The sequence below is a fragment of the Nomia melanderi genome, unplaced genomic scaffold, assembly GCF_051020985.1.
Source record: "Nomia melanderi isolate GNS246 unplaced genomic scaffold, iyNomMela1 scaffold0744, whole genome shotgun sequence".
In the NCBI taxonomy this organism is placed as follows: domain Eukaryota; kingdom Metazoa; phylum Arthropoda; class Insecta; order Hymenoptera; family Halictidae; genus Nomia; species Nomia melanderi.
Window position 1 is genome coordinate 5,001 of NW_027475858.1, and position 7,500 is coordinate 12,500.

The following is a 7,500-nucleotide window of genomic DNA, read 5'->3' on the forward strand; positions in this document are numbered from 1 at the left end:
ACGCGTATGGTGCGATTGCGTCGATTCGCTTTTCTGTACGGGGAGTAATAGAACGTTGAGTTGACTTATCGGGTCTTCGTTGGAATTACCGTCGCTGGCATTGTAAACTCCAGATGACCTTGTGATTCCTTCGTCGGGCACTGGTAAAGGGTGGCGATGATGCGTTCTATAATAGAAATACCCGTCGTAGCGTTTCTTCCGAGTCAACCCGCTCACGAAACTCTCTCTCGTCGTGGAATCCCCGCGTCGGAGAGTAAAACGCGAATTCATACTATGAAAACTTACGTCTCTCGACGATGGGACGATCCACGCGAAGAGTTGTTTACGTGCACGCGTATGGTGCGATTGCGTCGATTCGCTTTCTGTACGGGGAGAAATAGAACGTTGAGTTGACTTATCGGGTCTTCGTTGGAATTACCGTCGCTGGCATTGTAAACTCCAGATGACCTTGTGATTCCTTCGTCGGGCACTGGTAAAGGGTGGCGATGATGCGTTCTATAATAGAAATACCCGTCGTAGCGTTTCTTCCGAGTCAACCCGCTCACGAAACTCTCTCTCGTCGTGGAATCCCCGCGTCGGAGAGTAAAACGCGAATTCATACTATGAAAACTTACGTCTCTCGACGATGGGACGATCCACGCGAAGAGTTGTTTACGTGTACGCGTATGGTGCGATTGCGTCGATTCGCTTTTCTGTACGGGGAGAAATAGAACGTTGAGTTGACTTATCGGGTCTTCGTTGGAATTACCGTCGCTGGCATTGTAAACTCCAGATGACCTTGTGATTCCTTCGTCGGGCACTGGTAAAGGGTGGCGATGATGCGTTCTATAATAGAAATACCCGTCGTAGCGTTTCTTCCGAGTCAACCCGCTCACGAAACTCTCTCTCTCGTCGTGGAATCCCCGCGTCGGAGAGTAAAACGCCGAAGGCTTACTATGAAACTTACGTCTCTCGACGATGGGACGATCCACGCGAAGAGTTGTTACGTGCACGCGTATGGTGCGATTGCGTCGATTCGCTTTTCTGTACGGGGAGTAATAGAACGTTGAGTTGACTTATCGGGTCTTCGTTGGAATTACCGTCGCTGGCATTGTAAACTCCAGATGACCTTGTGATTCCTTCGTCGGGCACTGGTAAAGGGTGGCGATGATGCGTTCTATAATAGAAATACCCGTCGTAGCGTTTCTTCCGAGTCAACCCGCTCACGAAACTCTCTCTCGTCGTGGAATCCCCGCGTCGGAGAGTAAAACGCGAATTCATACTATGAAAACTTACGTCTCTCGACGATGGGACGATCCACGCGAAGAGTTGTTTACGTGCACGCGTATGGTGCGATTGCGTCGATTCGCTTTTCTGTACGGGGAGAAATAGAACGTTGAGTTGACTTATCGGGTCTTCGTTGGAATTACCGTCGCTGGCATTGTAAACTCCAGATGACCTTGTGATTCCTTCGTCGGGCACTGGTAAAGGGTGGCGATGATGCGTTCTATAATAGAAATACCCGTCGTAGCGTTTCTTCCGAGTCAACCCGCTCACGAAACTCTCTCTCGTCGTGGAATCCCCGCGTCGGAGAGTAAAACGCGAATTCATACTATGAAAACTTACGTCTCTCGACGATGGGACGATCCACGCGAAGAGTTGTTTACGTGCACGCGTATGGTGCGATTGCGTCGATTCGCTTTTCTGTACGGGGAGAAATAGAACGTTGAGTTGACTTATCGGGTCTTCGTTGGAATTACCGTCGCTGGCATTGTAAACTCCAGATGACCTTGTGATTCCTTCGTCGGGCACTGGTAAAGGGTGGCGATGATGCGTTCTATAATAGAAATACCCGTCGTAGCGTTTCTTCCGAGTCAACCCGCTCACGAAACTCTCTCTCGTCGTGGAATCCCCGCGTCGGAGGGTAAAACGCGATATATAATAGTATATGCCAGTGGTTCGCGCGCGTCGTCTCTGAGATACGCGGTCGACAGAGTTCCGAAAACACGTGATGTGCCACGATTTCCGTGCGTCTTACATCTTTCGACGATGGGACGATCCACGCGAAGAGAACGTTCGTGCTTGCGTGAGGTGCAACAGCGTCGATTCGCTTTTCTGTACGGGGAGAAATAGAACGTTGAGTTGACTTATCGGGTCTTCGTTGGAATTACCGTCGCTGGCATTGTAAACTCCAGATGACCTTGTGATTCCTTCGTCGGGCACTGGTAAAGGGTGGCGATGATTCGTTCTATAATAGTAATACCCGTCGTAGCGTTTCGACCGATGTCACCCGCCACGAATGTCTCTCTCGACGTGGAAACCCCGCGCCGAAGAGTAAACGCGAAGGCTTACCATACGAAAGAAAACGGTATTATACGCCTGTGGTATGTGCGTCTCGGCTCTGTGATACGCGATCGGCAGAGTTACAAAAAAACGTTGATGGGCCACGATTTCCGTGCGTCTTACATCTTTCGACGATGGGACGATCCACGCGAAGAGTAGTTACGTGCTCGCGCGAGGTGCGATAGCGTCGATTCGCTTTTCTGTACGGGGAGAAATAGAACGATGAGTTGACTTATCGGGTCTTCGTTGGAATTACCGTCGCTGGCATTGTAAACTCCAGATGACCTTGTGATTCCTTCGTCGGGCACTGGTAAAGGGTGGCGATGATTCGTTCTATAATAGAAATACCCGTCGTAGCGATTCGGCCGAGACACCCGCCACGAAACTCTCTCTCGTCGTGGAATCCCCATGTCGGAGAGTAAAACGCGAAGGCTAACTATATAAGAAACATATAGTATTATTTATGCCTGTGGTTCTCCGTTTGTCCTACTCTCAGATACGCGACTCGGAGAGTTACGAATAATCGTGATGGACCACGATTTCTGTACGTCTTACATCTTTCGACGATGGGACGATCCACGCGAAGAGATCATTCCTGCTTGCGTGAGGTGCGATAGCGCCGATTCGCTTTTCTGTACGGGGAGAAATAGAACGATGAGTTGACTTATCGGGTCTTCGTTGGAATTACCGTCGCTGGCATTGTAAACTCCAGATGACCTTGTGATTCCTTCGTCGGGCACTGGTAAAGGGTGGCGATGATTCGTTCTATAATAGAAATACCCGTCGTAGCGATTCGGCCGTGTCACCCGCCACGAAAATCTCTCTCGTCGTGGAATCCCCGCGTCGTAGAGTAAACGCGAAGGCTTGCTATAGAAGACTATAGTTTATACGCCTGTGGTTCACCGGTTGCCTGCTCTCCGGGGTACGCGATCGCGCAGGAGTTACGGAAGAACTTGATGGGCCACGATCTCCAAGCGGCTATATCTTTCGACGATGGGACGATTCACGCGAAGAGAACGTTCGTGCATGCGTGAGGTGCGATAGCGTTGATTCGCTTGTCTGTACGGGGAGAAATAGAACGATGAGTTGACTTATCGGGTCTTCGTTGGAATTACCGTCGCTGGCATTGTAAACTCCAGATGACCTTGTGATTCCTTCGTCGGGCACTGGTAAAGGGTGGCGATGATTCGTTCTATAATAGAAATACCCGTCGTAGCGTTTCGACCGATGTCACCCGCCACGAAATTCTCTCTCGTCGTGGAATCCCCGCGTCGGAGAGTAACCGCCGAAGGCTTGCTATAGAAGACTATAGTTTATACGCCTGTGGTTCACCGGTTGCCGGCTCTCCGGGGCACGCGATCGCGCGAAGGTTACGGAGGGACGTGAAGCGCCCGAGCAATGAAACGTCCGCAGGAGGAAACGAGCAACCGCCGAACATTGTTTCGCGACGTTTCCATAATGTATTGTCGTTTCGCTCGCATCCCGCTTCTTTCCCCTAGTTTCCTCGACGCGTAGTTTCGCAGCCTTAGTGGACGAATCATTCTCGATTCGAGGAAAGATATGCAGTGGGGCGTGCAATGAGCCCGCCAGAGACCACGATCTCCAATGCGTCTTTACATCTTTCGACGATGGGATGATCCACGCGAAGAGAACGTTCGTGCTTGCGCGAGGTGCGTTAGCGTCGATTCGCTTTTCTGTACGGGGAGAAATAGAACGATGAGTTGACTTATCGGGTCTTCGTTGGAATTACCGTCGCTGGCATTGTAAACTCCAGATGACCTTGTGATTCCTTCGTCGGGCACTGGTAAAGGGTGGCGATGATTCGTTCTATAATAGAAATACCCGTCGTAGCGATTCGGCCGAGTCACCCGCCACGAAACTGTCTCTCTTTCGTCGTGGAAACCCCGCGTCGGAGAGTAAAACGCGCGAAGGCTGTGACTGTAACATATATATATACAGTATACAATGCCTGTGGTTTTTGCGCGTGTCGGCTCTTCGGTATACGCGATCGGCCAGAGTTACGGAGGGACGGTGAAGCGCACGAGAAATTGAAACGGCCGCACGATTGGAACCGAGCAACCGTCGAACATTGTTTCGCGACGTTTCCATAATGCGTTTTCGTTTCGCTCGCATACCGCTTCTTTTCCCCTAGTCTCTGAGACGCGTTTTCGAGCCGTTCTTCTACTATCGATTCTCGTAGAGAGAAGGGACCGGGTAGTCTGGAAGTGGAACCCGCATCTTGCGTGTACCGTACACGGAATTGAGAGGACCGGCCGTGAAGCTCGTTTTAAAGCCGTGCGTCTGACACCCAACTCTTGCGCGCCAATTTCGCGGCAAGAGATAATATGGGACGAATGACCGGCAAAGAGCCAGCTGTGAAGTCTGTTTTTTTAATCGAATCCGTGGACGTGTGTATGCCGTAGCGTCGCTCGTCGTGTTCGTTCATGGTCGTTCCGAGAGAAAGAACGAAAGCGGTAACGAAGGGACCGGCCGTGAAGCTCGTTTTAAAGCCGCGCGTCTGACACCCAACTCTTGCGCGCCAATTTCGCGGCAAGAGATAACATGGGACGAATGACCGGCAAAGAGCCAGCTGTGAAGTCTTTTTTCATTATTTGCTTTCAATCGATCGATCGGTACGATTCGTGCAACGTTTCGCGCGATGCGACGCGAAAACATGCGCGCAACAATAGATGCGTCTGATCGGAAGAACGCGAGGGTCGACTGCACGCGATGGATTCAGTATCGGGTAGGATACAAAATATATCCCCGTCGTTTCCACGCGTGCGAGTCTTCTGCGTCTTTCGCGGGTTTTTGAATGCACTATACGCCCGGAACGTCGAGAAATATATACATATTACTTGAACGTTTTTCGTCTCGAAAGGCTTCGGTGTCGTCTCCAAGGCGACGCCTGAATCTCCTTCGCGCGCTGGTCGGAGATTCAGGTATCAACTTTTATCTTCTCTTTGAAAGAAGAGAGATATTAGGTCGAACAAATGAGAATAAAATTATATATGTGAAATATAAAATTTATACGATTACCCTGAACGGTGGATCACTTGGCTCGTGGGTCGATGAAGAACGCAGCTAATTGCGCGTCAACGTGTGAACTGCAGGACACATGAACATCGACATTTCGAACGCACATTGCGGTCCACGGATACAATTCCTGGACCACGCCTGGCTGAGGGTCGTTTACGTACCATACACTGCTTGCGTAGCTCTGTCAAATCCCCGCCGTCGTTCACCTCTTCGGATCGAACGTTTTTTTACCGAAGGGCGCAAAGAACGTTTCTGAGTCGGGTTAAGAGAAGGATGCTACGTACGAGCGAACGATGGGTGTCTCGTCGGCGTTTGTCGCGGACACGCGAAAATTCTGTGAATTTCACGGACAGTGTACGTTCTAGTTGTTGCAAAACGATCGGAATCGTTTGTATGGACTCGCGTGAGTGTTCGCGGCGTCGTGCGTCGTTCAATTACGACCGCCCGCGGATACCGCTCCACTGCGATATGGATCTGAGCGACAACTTTTTCGGCTGTTCGTGAGATGAACGGTTTCGTGTGTTTAGAAAAATTTTTTTTCCCGCGCTCCCGACGTCACCTGAAATGATGCGTCAGAGGTGAAAGAAAATATTAAGAAGTCGAGAGAGAGAGAGACTACACACGTTTTATTCATATTTTGTATACCGTGCGTGAGACGGATGTGCACGACACGTCGTATGTCGGTATATTACCGACTGGCCCCAGGGAGATTGTTTTCTTCCTCTCTTACGAATGAGATGTACGTTTCGGAGGATCGTCGTTACCGAAACACACGGCAAAACGAGACTTCTCGCAGCAGAACCTTTATACACAATACACATCGACTCTTTTTACCCCGAGAGAGAGAGAAAAGGTGTATTTCTTTTTTTTATTTTTCGAATTCGACGCACGAACGCTTTGACGACTGGAGAAAAACACGGTGTGTGTTAAAATCGTGCGGGACGAGCATGCGTATTCGTAACGGGTCGAATAGTTCTTATTCCCCGTCGTCGCGTGTCCTCGCTGGACCACCACCGTGCGCTTCCGCCACGTTCAGTTGAATTTCGAAATATATATATATAAAAAGAATCACCATATACTCTCTTTCGGGAGGTGTATTTTTATCGGTTTCTGCTATAGAGAAGAGACGGAGATCGTGTTGTGAGGTGTAACGTTTCTGTATCCCCGTTTCGGAGGATCGTCGTTATCGGCGGAACACACGTCAAAACGAGACTTCTCGCAGAACCTTTATACACAATACACATCGACTCTTTTACCCCGAGAGAGAGAAAAGGTGTTTTTCTTTTTTTTTTATTTTTCGAATTCGACGCACGAACGCTTTGACGACTGGAGAAAAACACGGTGTGTGTTAAAATCGTGCGGGACGAGCATGCGTATTCGTAACGGGTCGAATAGTTCTTATTCCCCGTCGTCGCGTGTCCTCGCTGGACCACCACCGTGCGCTTCCGCCACGTTCAGTTGTATTTCGAAATATATATATATATAAAAAGAATCACCATATACTCTCTTTCGGGAGGTGTATTTTTATCGGTTTCTGCTATAGAGAAGAGACGGACGATCGTGTGTGACACCACGTGGTAACGTTTCCGTATCCCCGTAAAATACGTTTATCTTTTCTCGTAGAAAAGAGAGAGGAAGAGGCAGGAGCTCCTCTTTGGCGAGGCTTTCGAACGTCGCGTCCCGTCCGCCGGAATATAATGATATAAATATATAACCGCCGCCGACTTTGTGCGAAAGCGTTGAAACGAACGCGTCGGTCGCCCCATGGTGTGTGTTTGTCGTGTCTTCTTTTCCTCTTCTGCACTTCTCTTCACTGTCGATCGCGAGACCGCGCGAGATCCGCTTCGGTCGTCCAGTCCCCGAAAATTCTTCTCGGACGGGCGTTAAAGTTAACCGGAGCGCGAGATCGTCTAGCGAGAGTCTTTTTCGCGATCGAGTAAAATGTGATAGAAGAAGGAGAAGAGTGTAAAAAGAGAATATAGACACGCGACGCAGCAGAGACCACTGGTGAGGCGCATAAGACGCGTTCGCGAACGATTTTTCGCGACGATACGGAGTCGCGCGTGTCGCGGTATATTTATCATTTATATACGTTATAATATGAATATTGTTGTGTTCGAACGCACTCTCCTCTAGACT

General features: G+C 49.7%; 1 non-coding gene across 1 annotated transcript; it reads left to right on the forward strand.

The window, feature by feature from the left end:
• The first annotated feature begins 5,358 nt into the window (after window positions 1–5,358).
• LOC143176695 (5.8S ribosomal RNA) lies at window positions 5,359–5,513 on the forward strand. Its single transcript, XR_013001213.1, has one exon. It is a non-coding gene; the product is annotated as a 5.8S ribosomal RNA (ribosomal RNA).
• The last annotated feature ends 1,987 nt before the right edge of the window (window positions 5,514–7,500 follow it).